The 12,200-nt window shown below is 48.1% G+C and overlaps 1 long non-coding RNA gene and 1 pseudogene across 3 annotated transcripts; one reads left to right on the top strand and one right to left on the bottom strand.

Moving 5' to 3' along the window:
- Nucleotides 1-52: 52 nt before the first annotated feature.
- On the bottom strand, nucleotides 53-8,447 carry LOC140593982 (uncharacterized). 3 transcript variants are annotated; one of them, XR_011994520.1, is made up of 5 exons: nucleotides 8,160-8,447; nucleotides 4,998-5,164; nucleotides 3,774-3,912; nucleotides 2,278-2,370; nucleotides 53-322 (listed from the first exon to the last, which is right to left on the bottom strand). It is a non-coding gene; the product is annotated as an uncharacterized lncRNA (long non-coding RNA). The 3 variants fall into 3 exon arrangements; XR_011994521.1 differs by having other exon boundaries at nucleotides 2,278-2,341; XR_011994519.1 differs by lacking the exon at nucleotides 3,774-3,912 and having other exon boundaries at nucleotides 2,278-2,341.
- Nucleotides 8,448-9,963: 1,516 nt separating this feature from the next.
- Nucleotides 9,964-10,479, top strand: LOC112935636 (U1 small nuclear ribonucleoprotein C-like; annotated as a pseudogene).
- Nucleotides 10,480-12,200: the final 1,721 nt, after the last annotated feature.

Raw genomic sequence — 12,200 nt, 5'->3', positions numbered from 1 at the left:
GAATCCTCAGATGTGCACTGTCCTCTTCACAGTCAAGGCCGCAAGACTATAAAGCATCCAAAAGCTTTTATTTGGGGTCCTAGGCATTAGGATCTGGGCGGCACAGAGTCAAAATCCAGTGTGCTCCAAATTGCTAGCAAGGAGTGCAAGCTTATAAAGGCGAAAAATACACAGTTACATAAGTTGTTTTGAAAGAATTATGATTGGTGCTGGCAGAGTTTGAACTGACTGTCTAATCCGTGATTGGCTGTTGCGCTAACAGGCATTACATTATCTCTATTTCAGTCCCCAGTAGGAAGATGTGTTCCAGGAGGTGGTCCCACTGCAAAAGACAAAAGTCAAAAGTTCATGGTGTTCCGAAAATTGAAACAGGAGATGTGCATAAACCTTGCTTCCTCAATGTCCTTCCGACTTTCTTTTGAGTGACTCTTTTAGAGATGCCTTCATTTTCAATCTTCCTTCACACCCTACAAGGAAATGTTTTTAGATGTTTCTGAGTGTATCTCTAGAGAATTTTGTAATATAAAAGGCTGTGATATCCTGAAGGCAATTGAATTCCTATTTTAACTGATTTAAAAGCAATAAAAGCTGAAATAAATTTATGTTGGACCTGAAACTCTTAATACACCAGGAGCAGCAGTTAATATGACTGCTCATTTCAAAAATCTCTCCCCTACCCCCCTCCAGTTTTGGATAGAGAAGCATAACCTCCAGTAGCTACTGACCATTTTACTCACAAACATAATTATAAAAATTAATTTTCTCTGTTTTGCAAAAAAGGTCTTACTTTCATAAAAATAAGTGTTTCGGGGGAGTTAACAAAATTCATCTCAGTAAATTTGAATTTGTAATTGGCTTTATTTAATGATTCATGAATCAGGCGACATGGCATCTTAGCAGATGGAAAGGAGCTCCAAGGAGCTCTGCGCCCTGATTGGGAATGGTAAAACGGAGACAGCCATTTTTAGAGGCAGAAGGGGATGGGAAAAGGAAGTTTCTAGCAATGACTGGATTGTTGCAGGCAAGGTCACCTTCCTTTGAGGAAAGGGGGGTCTACCCAGCAGGTTATCCCACTGGTGCTGACCAGGCAATCACAGGCTGACTGGTGAAGTTCACATTCCTCACAGAGGCCAAATCCACAATTAGGTTAGGTGTCAAGTCTCCATGTGCTGATGTGTGACTTAGCACAAGTGACTCCATTTGGGACCTGTTGTTTCTTGTGTGTGTGTGTGTGTGTGTGTTGTTGTTGTTGTTTCTTTTTTAACAAGAAGAATATATTTGAGAATGGTTTCCTATTCAGAAAAGTGACTTTCAATTAAAAATAAATTACTTTTGAGGGCCTCCCCCCGGGGGCTCAGTCCATTAAGCCTCTGCCTTTGACTCAGTTCATGATTCCAGGGTCCTGGGATTGAGCCCCACATCATACTCTCTGCTCAGCGGCAAGTCTGCTTCTCCCTCTCCCTCTGCAATCTCTCTGGCTCTCAGGCTCTCTCAAATAAATAAACAAACTCTTTAAAAAATAAATCACTTTTGAATTATAACTACCTAAAAATCTTTTCTTTGTATGCATTAATAATGAGTGTCATGTATTAAAAAAATCAGCTTGAGATTTAGAAATCTAAGACTTTAGCCAGGCTTAGGTAGCATGTCCTTCAGCAACTGCTTTCCTGTACATCTGCTCAGTGTTTGTGTGAAAAGGAACAAGTTCACCTACCTGTGTCGTTTTATTTCCTATGTTCTAAAAAAATAACAAGGTGTACACATTGCAATACAATTTGCTTTTTTGGTTCAATTAAAAATAAATCCTACAGCTTCTCACTTTAATTGGTGACTTTCATAATCTTCCTAAGGGGGATGTGAAATGATAGAAGTTCATGAACCAGTTCTCTCTACTTATACTCTGGGCTTATTTCCAAACTTCTACTACTCAAATATTGCTTTCTGTTGGGGCAATATGATTGAAAACAAAACCTCCTGCCAACCCAGAAAACCCCTCACAAAGCCTGGAGAAAACAATTTCTGAATCAGCACTAAACCAGAATGTGACATGCGTCACAGGCCATCCTCTAGGAGACTGTAAAGGCAGAAAGACATCTCTCCCACTTATACAGCCAAGCAAGGCCAGTGGTGACATACCTGTTCTCACGATGAGTGTTAACCAGTCCTCACATGACAAAAATCAACAATCGTGTATCCTCCATCCACCCAGTAACTGGGTGGCCACCCGTATTAGTTACAATTGGCTTTTTGCAAAGAAAAAGAACAAACTTCTCTTACCTTTATGGCAGTAGGTAGTTTTGGAACTGATGCATCTCGAAGTGATAGCTCCCAACAAAGACTCCTGGTGGTAAAGCAGGCAGCCTTCCTTAGCTTTTATAGAGGTTTATATAACATTTCAAAGGACAGAGAAAGGGTTTATAAACACAAGTTCTCTAAAGAAAATGCTCTTAAAAAAAAAAAAAAGAAAAGAAAAAATGGAGAGAGAAATGTGTTTCCTTATTTTCAACAGGGAGAATGAAAGCTCTTGGTCTGATCTGATTTGGCCTTACACCTATACACAGTAAATTTCAAAGGATCCCGCCATAAAAGTCTTGAGAACCTTTTCCAAACTCAGCATAAAATCAAAGCTGGGGTGTCTGGGTGGCTCAGTCTGTTGACATTCTGCTTTTGGCTCAGGTCATGATCTCAGGGTCCTGGGATCGAGCCCCATGTTGGGCTCCCTGCCCCGTGGGGGACTCTGCTTCTGCCTCTCCCCTCCGCTCTTCCCCCAGCTCGTGCTCACTCGCTCTCTCTCTCAAATAAATAAAATATTTTTTTAAAAAAATTAGGCATTAAGGAGGACATGTGATGTGATGAGCCCTGGGTATCATATGCAGCTGATGAATTACTGAACTCCACATCTGAAACTAATGATGTTCTGTATGTTGGCTAATTGAATTCAAAACAATTGGGAGATGCTCACATCACGTGGGAAAATAAATATTTGAAAACTGTACAGTTCATGCTTTAAAAAGTCTTTAAATTTGTATTGTGAAGCACATAGTATTCCAGTGGGGGGGAAATGCACTGAATGTTTCATGCTAAGTTTATTTTTAAAAAATTTTTTTAGGATTTTGTTTATTTATTCATGAGAGACACAGAGAGAGGCAGAGACACAGGCAGAGGGAGAAGCAGGGGGACTTGATCCCAGGACCTTGGGGTCACGCCCTGAGCTGAGGGCAGAGCTCAACCCCTGAGCCACCCAGGTGCCCCCTCATGCTAAGTTTAGTCATTTTAAGTTAAAAAAAAAAAACAAAACTATGTGACATTTAAGGAATAAACAATAAAGGCGACTAAACCCAGGCAACCACATTCATGAACATGCTGTTCATCTCTTGGGGTGCCCCCTCTCCTGACTCGTCACCTCCGGCCTCTGGAGGTGGTCACCACCCTGAATTATGTCTTGCTCTTCATCACTTTACCAGCTATTATTTGTGACTAAATGTTTGGCTTAATTCTGTCTCTTCTGAAATTTCAGAAAATGGGTATTCCTGGAATTACACTGATAAGCCGCTTTGTAGGGTGCGTATCTGTGTTTTCTTACAAGGCTCTGGTCGACCGTGTGGGGTTCCCACCATCCCCTAGTGTTTCTTGTGGATGAAACCACAGGCGAACAGATGTGGAGTTGCGATTTTGCTCAAATTACTCCCTAACATATTAATTATCTTGTGACCCATCTGGTGTTCGCAAAGCAAGTGCTCCAGCAGAGCTGACGCTGCATATTTATTACTTACATTGAATTGTTTTAAAGTCAAAACCGAAGACAATGTAGCATCCCTTAATACTTCCAGTGTGTTGGGACTGGCTCAGTCGGGCATGGGACTCTTGATCTTGGGATTGTGAGTTTGAGCTCCACGTGGGGTGTAGAGATTACTTTAAAAATTTTTTAAAGATTTATTTATTTACTTATTCATGATAGACATAGAGCGAGAAAGAGAGAGGCAGAGACACAGCAGGAGGGAGAAGCAGGCTCCATGCCGGGAGCCCGACGTGGGATTCGATCCCGGGACTCCAGGATCGCGCCCTGGGCCAAAGGCAGGCGCTAAACCGCTGCACCACCCAGGGATCCCCTTTAAAAAAATTTAATAATAAATTTAAAAATACAAAATAAATACTTCTAATGTGTTATTTTAGACAAAAAACATCTATATAGAGAACCCTTCATTTTCACCATTATCAAAATTATCATTCCTTTATATCTAGTCTGTGTCTATATTTACTTCAATTATCCCCAAAATGTTCTTTGTAGATGGTTGTCCTAACCAAGATCCAACACAAGCCATATGTTGCATGGCTTCTTGTTTTATGTTGTATTACACACCAAAATTGATTTTATTTTGGGGGTGTGCGGGTCTATAAACTTTAGTATTAGTATAGTGTTATGGAAATGAGTTGTGTCTCACCTTCTATTTACTTAATTTTTTTACAGATTTATTTATTTATGATAGACATAGAGCGAGAAAGAGAGAGGCAGAGACACAGGAGGAGGGAGAAGCAGGCTCCATGCCGGGAGCCTGATGTGGGGCTCGATCCCGGGACTCCAGGATTGCACCCTGGGCCAAAGGCAGGCACCACACCGCTGAGCCACCCAGGGATCCCCTCACCTTCTATTTATTTGTGAAAGTCCTGACTTCCAGGACCTCAGAAGGTGACTGTACTTGGAGACGAGGTCTTTAAAGATAATGAAGGTACAATGAGGTCACAGGGTGAGCCCTACGCCCATCTGACCCGTGTCCTTATAAGAAGAGATTAGAGGGGCGCCTGGGTGGCCCAGTCGGTTCAGCATCTGCCTTTGGCTCAGGTCAGGATCTCAGGGTCCTGGGATCGAGCCCCGTGTTGGGGAGTCTGCTTCTCCCTCTCCCTGCCCCCCACCCGTGCTCTGTCTCACCATCTCCCTCTCTAAAATAAATGAATAAATAAAATCTTTAGAAAAGAAAAGAAGAGATTAGAACACTCACACTCAGAGGGACGGCCCAGTGAGCAGGCGGGGAGAAGACAGCCGTCCTCACACCAAGGAGAGCGGCCTCTGAAGCAACAATCCTGCCGACACCTTGACCCCAGACCTCCAGCCTTTGGGACGGCGAGGACATAAATGTGCTGTTCCAGCCCCCCAGCCTGTGGAGTCCTGTGACGGCAGCCCAAGAAGAAGAATATGTAAGTAATCCAGACCGTGCTTCTAAAAAAACGAAACAGGCCTCCTGCTGGCTCCATTGGTAGAGCATGAGACTCTTGATTTGGGGTCATGAATTCAGGCCTGATGTGAGGCATACAGCTTATATAATTTTTTTTAAGATTTTACTCATTTATTCATGAGAGACACTGAGAGAGAGTCAGAGACACAGACAGAGGAAAAGAAGGCTCCTTGTGGGGAGCCCAATGTGGGACTTGATCCGGGGTCTCCAGGATCGTGCCCTGGGACGCAGGCAGGTGCTAGACTGCTGAACCACGCAGGGATCCCCCTATAGATTTTTTAAATCAATCTTGGGGCCCCTGGGGGGCTCAGTGGTTAAGCGTCTGCCTTCAGCTCAGGGCATGACCCTGGGGTCCTGGGATCGAGCCCCACATCGGGCTCCTCGCAGGGAGCCATTTCTCCCTCTGCCTATGTCTCTGCCTCTCTCTCTGCATGTCTCTCATGAATAAATAAATAAAATCTTTAAAAAAAAAAAAAAAAAAGGTGGGCAGAGCGGGCAAGCTGTTTCCTGCCTTGGAATTGGTGACCCCTGATGGGCTGTGCCTCCAGGGTCAGGAGGCCCTAAATGTCCAAGCATCAGAAGACAGAAAATAAAAAGGCATGAAGATACATGGGTGAGGACGTGGAGAAGTTGGGACGGCTGCCCACGGCTGGTGGGAATGTCGGGTGGTTCCTCAAGCAGTTAGAGGTAACGTGACCCTGTGACCCAGGGACCCCGCCCGTAGGTGCACACCCACAGGAGCTGGAAAGGGTCTTCAAATAGATGCTGTTCAAAAAACAAAACAAAACAAAACAAAACAAAACAAAACAAAACAAAAAAATAGATGTTGTTCGTCACTGATCATCACAGCGCAAGTCACGAGCTGAAGCTCAATGAAGGGACACGCACAACGTGGCCACCACCCATGGGGACGCCACTCGGCCTCGAACAGGAGCCCAGGCCCCAACGCTGTTCCCACCAACAAAGCCCCCAGCCCAAAGCCCCCTCCCCGAGGGACCGGGCACAGCTCCTGCTTGTCCCCCACCCCCAAGCCTTGGAATCATTCACACAAGCCAATCTCATCCCACTCCAGGAACCAGCGCCACCACCGTGTCACTCAAAGCCCTCCTCCCGCAGCCCCTGTGATTCACTCTGTCCCCCAGTGCGTCCCCCAAGTGGCCTATGGTGTCTGCTCCCCCAGGCTGTGAGTCTACATGACGAATTAATGGCTTTGAGTCTCATCTGCCCATTGTTGGATGCCATGTGTTGGTTGTCCCCGTAACCTTGGGGTGAGGGTCCCCAATGGGTCAAGGGGAGGCGATTAGAACAGATGGTGTCTCACATGGAGAGGGGCACGATGCCCTTTATTGCTTTGGACCAGCCAACTCTGCACACACGCATGAGACTACTGGTCACCCTCGTGCCCTCAGCCCAGGGAGAGTGGAGCCAATGCAGGACCCGGCATTAAAGTGGAAAGCAGGGCCGCCTGGGTGGCTCAGTCCCTTGAGCCTCCGACTCTTGATTTCTGCTCAGATCATGATCTCGGGGTCACGGAATTGAACCCCGCTTGGGGCTCCACACCAAGGATGGAGCCTGCTTAGAATTGTCTCCCTCTCCCTCTGCAGCTCCTCCCCGCTAAAAATAATAAAAATCATTTAAAAATAAGTTTTTTAAGGTGGAAAACAGTCACCACACAGAGAGGAAAGGAACCAGCCAGCCCACATACAAAGATGCAGAACACTCAGTCCTCATCCGAACTCGATGCACCAGGGGTTGCGGCGTCCTTAAAACAGGAGCTTCAGGAGGGACCTCTGGGGGGATGAGCGTGTGTGTCCTGACGTGGCTGGCGGCTGCACAGACCCACACGGGAGGTAAAGTGGCACAGAACCCTACACACCCGCGCACACATGTGCAGGTAAAGCTGCTGAAATCTGAACGAGGCCTTCGGTTCGTAGCAACGTCGCTCTCCAGGTTTTGATGTGGCGCTAAAGCTGTGTCCCCGGTCACCGCCTGGGGTGCTGGACAGGGGACAGGAGGCCTCTCTGTACTACTGCAACGTCCGATTTTTTTAAAAAGTGATTTTAAGGGACACCTGGGTGGCTCAGTTGGTTAAGCATCTGCCTTTGGCTCAGGTCAAGATCCTGGGCCCTGGGGTCCTGGGGTCCTGGGGCCCAGCCCTGCACGGGGCTCCTTGCTCAGCCAGGAGTCTGCTTCTCCCTCCCTCTGCCCACCCCACTGCTCATGCGTGTGCTCTCTCTCTCTCTGAAATAAAATCTAAAAAAAATAATAAATAATCAATGGCGCCAGCCAGCACACGCTTCTTTTCCCCACACGTGGAGGTGCAAAGGTGAGGTCACCGGGCAGCGGCCCGGGAGCTACTGCAGGTGCAGGCCCCGGGCCCGGGTGCAGCCTGTGCCTGGGACCCTCCGGCCTGCATGGTGCTGGGGTGGGGGGAACCCGGGACCCGCAGGTTGTCTCCCAGGAAGTGGGGCGCGGCAGCAATCAGATGCAAGGAGAGGCGGGGCGGCGCTTTGTTCCCGGAGGCCACGCTGCCCGGAGCGCAAGGGCGGCTCCGCTTGGAAGGACGCAGCGGGTGGCCGCGAGGGCGTCTGCTCTGCAGCGGGGGCACACCTGTGAGGACGCAGAATTCTCCTTCTCAGCACAGGCCCCGAATCACACCATTCGCACTGGCTGGTGAGGGGAGCACCGGTGACCCAGGCCAGCAGCAAGGTGCCAGCAGGACGGGCGCCCCAGGATCCGCCTCCACTGGGGGGGGCGCTTCCGGAGGAGGGGGGGCCCCTGCACCCCCTTGTGCCCAGAGGGACCCCAGGTCACCGGAGGCGACCCTCGGGGTCACACAGAGGGGCTCTGGCTGCTGCCAGTGCCCACCCTTGTCCCAAGGGGTGTGCGGTGACCCCAGCTCTCGTTCCCCGGGGGCCCCCAGCGCACCTGCTGACAGGAGAGGACCGGCGGCTGCGGGTCCCCGCCCGGCTGTTCGTGGGGGCACCCCGGGCCTTGAACCGCGCCTGTGCTCTGGGGCGAGGCTCCCCGGCGCTGGGCTTCCAGGGGGCTCCATCACCCGCAGGCCTGTCCCAGGTGGCTGTCGGGTCACGGTTTCCTCCTGGCTTCTCTTCCAAACACTCGTGCAGACCGAGGAACAGTTTACTTGCAGGAATGTTCCAGAAAGAAACGTTTGAGTTAGGTTTACAGTGGAGCTGACAAAGGATGGCTCACAGGCCAAATCCAACCCACTGCCTCCGTGGGTGGAAGTTGTGCCAGGCCCTTCCCCAGGGCCACCTGCACTGATTTCAGGGGCAGTGGCAGAGCCAAGTAGCTGCCCAGAGGACACATGGCAGCAGGCCAGAAAGAGTTGCCAACTGGCCTTTGCCAGAAAAAGTTTGTGTCCTTTTCCCCCAATTCATACTTTGCATGGACTTTTCTCCTGAGACACAAGAGGTCTTGAACAAAAGCCATTTCTCCTACATTTCTCTCCTGCTCCTTTGCTTCTTCCCTAACTTTGGGTACCGACTTCTCCAACAGCAAAGGACAAGATTCACCCCTTTGTGAGTCTTAACATTTGCATGCCGCCCAACAACTTCTCTCCCAGAATATCCTGTTTAGAAGTTGGCTTCTTGATTTTTTTTTTTTTCTAAGCAAAGTCTGCGCACAATGTGGGCTTCAAACTCATGACCCCGAGATCAAGAGACACATGTTCGTTCCACTGACTGAACCGGCCAGGAGCCCCTGGCTCTTTGAGTTAGGGTTAGGGGTTGAGTTTAAGTTGTTTCCTCCACTCCAAAATAAAGTGGACAAAAAAAAAAAAAAAAAAAAAAAAAAATATATATATATATATATATATATATATATATATATATATAAAATGTCGTAGAAAAAGGATACAATACTTAACAATAAAAAAGACCAAAACATATAATCCCAGGGTCCTAGGATCAAGCCCCGCATCAGGCTCCCTGCTCAGCAGGGGGCCTGCTTCTCCCTCTCCCTCTGCTGATCCCCCTGCGTGTATACTCTCTTTCTGTCTCTCAAATAAATAAACGTTTAAAATAAACAAAAATTAAAAGACCAAAACAGGGGTGTCTGGATGGCTCAGTAAGTTGACTGTCCAACTCTTGGTTTCAACTCAGATCATGATCTCAGGGTCCTGGGATTGAGCCCCATATCAGGCTCCCCACTCAGGGGGGCTCCTGCTTGAGCTTCTCTCCTTCTGTTTCTCCCTCTGCTCGTTCTATCACTCTCTCTAAAATAAGTATTTTTCCTTTTTCCATTTAAAAAATAAAATAAAAAGATCAAAAAAATGAAAAATGGGCAACACATTTTAATAGGTATTTCTCCTAAGAAGACATACACATTGCTAATAAGCAGATGAAGAAATGCTCGACACCATTATTCATTAGGGAAATATAAAATTATAACAACACGCTGCTTCACACCCACTGCGATGGGGATGATCGAAAAGACTGATGATAAAAAAAAAAAAAAAAGACTGATGATAACAGTGCTGACCAGGACAGGGAGAAGTTGGAGCACTTTGTATGCGGCTGCTGTGAATGTATAAGTGGTGCAACCCCTTGGGACACAGTTCTGCAGCTCCACAGAAGGTCAGACATGGGGTTACCACATGACCCAGCAATTCCACCCCCAGATATATGCCCACAAGAATCACAAGCCAGGACCCAGGAGGAAGGAAAACATTTCTGCACAAAAACTTGTTCATGTCGTCATTTCTGGGCGGCGTGGGACAGAGTGGCCAACGGCCTGCAGAGCAACATGCCTAAGTTTTATTGTGACTACTGCGACACATACCTCACCCATGACTCTCCACCTGTGAGAAAGACACACTGCAGTGGAAGGAAACACAAAGAATGTGAAAGACTCCTCTCAGAAATGGATGGGAGAGCAGGCTCAGAGCCTGGTCGACAAGACAACCGCTGCATTTCAACCAGGAAAGGTACCTTCTACTCCATTCTGGGCTCCTCCTCCTGCAGGGGCAATGATCCCCCCTCCCCAGTCTCCCGGGTCCTCCTCGCCCTGGTATGATGCCAGCCCCCATATGGGGGGCCCTCCCATGATGCCAATGATGGGCCCTCCTCCTCCTGGATGATGCCAGTGGGACCTGCTCCTGGAATGAGGCCACCTATGGGAGGCCACATGCCAATGATGCCTGGGCCCCCAATGATGAGACCTCCTGCCCGTCCCATGATGGTGCCCACTCGGGCAGGAATGACTCGACCAGACAGATAAGGAGAGACAGGAACCTCTTTTTTTTTTAATTTTTTTTAATTTATTTATGATAGTCACAGAGAGAGAGAGAGAGAGGCAGAGACACAGGCAGAGGGAGAAGCAGGCTCCATGCACCAGGAGCCCGACGTGGGATTCGATCCCGGGTCTCCAGGATCGTGCCCTGGGCCAAAGGCAGGCGCTAAACCGCTGCGCCACCCAAGGATCCCAGGAACCTCTTTATATTCATTTTATATTACTTGTTCTACTTCACCAGGAGATCATGTGCTGTGGCTCTGGGTGTTTTCTAACAGCATGACAAGGAAGACTTGCTTCCCCCTCCTATCAAAGAGAGAATAGTTTTTGCAGGGGAGTAGTGGGACAAAAAAAGGGAGGGGCAATTTTCATTAGTATTGTGAAATGTGAAAATAAAATTGTCAACTGTTTTAGTTAAATAAAAAAACAAAAAGGATCCCGGGGTGGCGCAGCGGAAGCCAGAAGGTGCAGAAGCCAGAGTATGAAGTGGAAGGAATGCTCCTGTTCTGAGAAGCACACTTGTAACTGCATCTTTTGGAATTCTTTTTTGGGGAGGTGGGGACTTATGTATTTTATTTCAAAGATTCCCTGGTCACAGGTCTTCCCCAGGGAAATTCTGAGAAATTTTCAGTTTCTTACCAGATAAAACATGGAGATTTTTGCCCTTAGTCCTACCCCCCAACCCCTCCCTCCTTTTTTTTAGTTTTAATTTATTGGTTAAATTGATGGTGGCAATCCGTGAAGTGTGTCAAAGAGTGTACAGATGTATGTGTGTATATTGTATGTATGCTAACATATTACTGAAGGACACATTTTAATAAAGATTTCTGTCGTAATTCAAAATAAAATAAAATAAATTAAAAAATAAAATAAAATAAAATAAAATAAGAGGCCAGGATGAGAATCCCTTGTCCCTACCCTAGTCCTCCCAGGTCCTCAAGGCAGACCCCGAGGGAGGCCCAGCATCCTGGGGGCCACACTACTTTAGCAGGGGACTTCATTGCCCCAGCAACAGCCCAGCCAATGAGAGACAGTTACAGCCCAGCCAATCAGAAGCCACCACGGTGGCGCCTCCCCCCCACTTTGCTCCAATGGATGTCTCTGTTAGCGCAGCCCCGCCCACATCCTCTGCTCTATAGAAGAGCGGCCCTCCCTTCCTTCTCCAGACTTGCCTGTGGTTTGGCTGTGGCTCCCAGCTTCCCTGTTACAATGATTTATTCCCACATAAACCCAGTTTTCTGCAAACAACCGACATAAAGTTTTATTTTTTTTTATGTTTCCTGTTTTTTAAAAAAGATTTTATTTATTTATTCATGACAGATGCACAGAGAGAGAGAGGCAGAGACACAGGCAGAGGGAGAAGCAGGCTCCATGCAGGGAGCTCGATGTGGGACTCGATCCCGGGACTCCAGGATCACACTCTGGGCCAAAGGCAGGCGCTAAACCGCTGAGCCACCCAGGGATCCCCTAAAGTTTTATTTCTAATGACAAACCCGTGACTTGGTGATCACGCACGGGCCCAGAGAAGACCCCAACCACTCCCAGCTGCTGAGCAAACAGGTGCGGGTCCCCCCAGGGCCCCCCACTCTCCCCCCCACCCTGACCTGAGGCTAAGTCCTGTCCTGGGGTCAGAGCCCCGCTCCCGGTGTGCTCTCTGCAGGGTCGGCTGGGGACCCGTGTGAGGGGCTCGTCCTCTGAGAGGACTCCCCAGGCTTT

Source organism: Vulpes vulpes, chromosome 9 (genome assembly GCF_048418805.1).
Source record: "Vulpes vulpes isolate BD-2025 chromosome 9, VulVul3, whole genome shotgun sequence".
Taxonomy (NCBI): Eukaryota; Metazoa; Chordata; class Mammalia; order Carnivora; family Canidae; genus Vulpes; species Vulpes vulpes.
The sequence above is the reverse complement of the archived record's forward strand: the minus strand, read 5'-3'. Positions and strand labels throughout refer to the sequence as shown.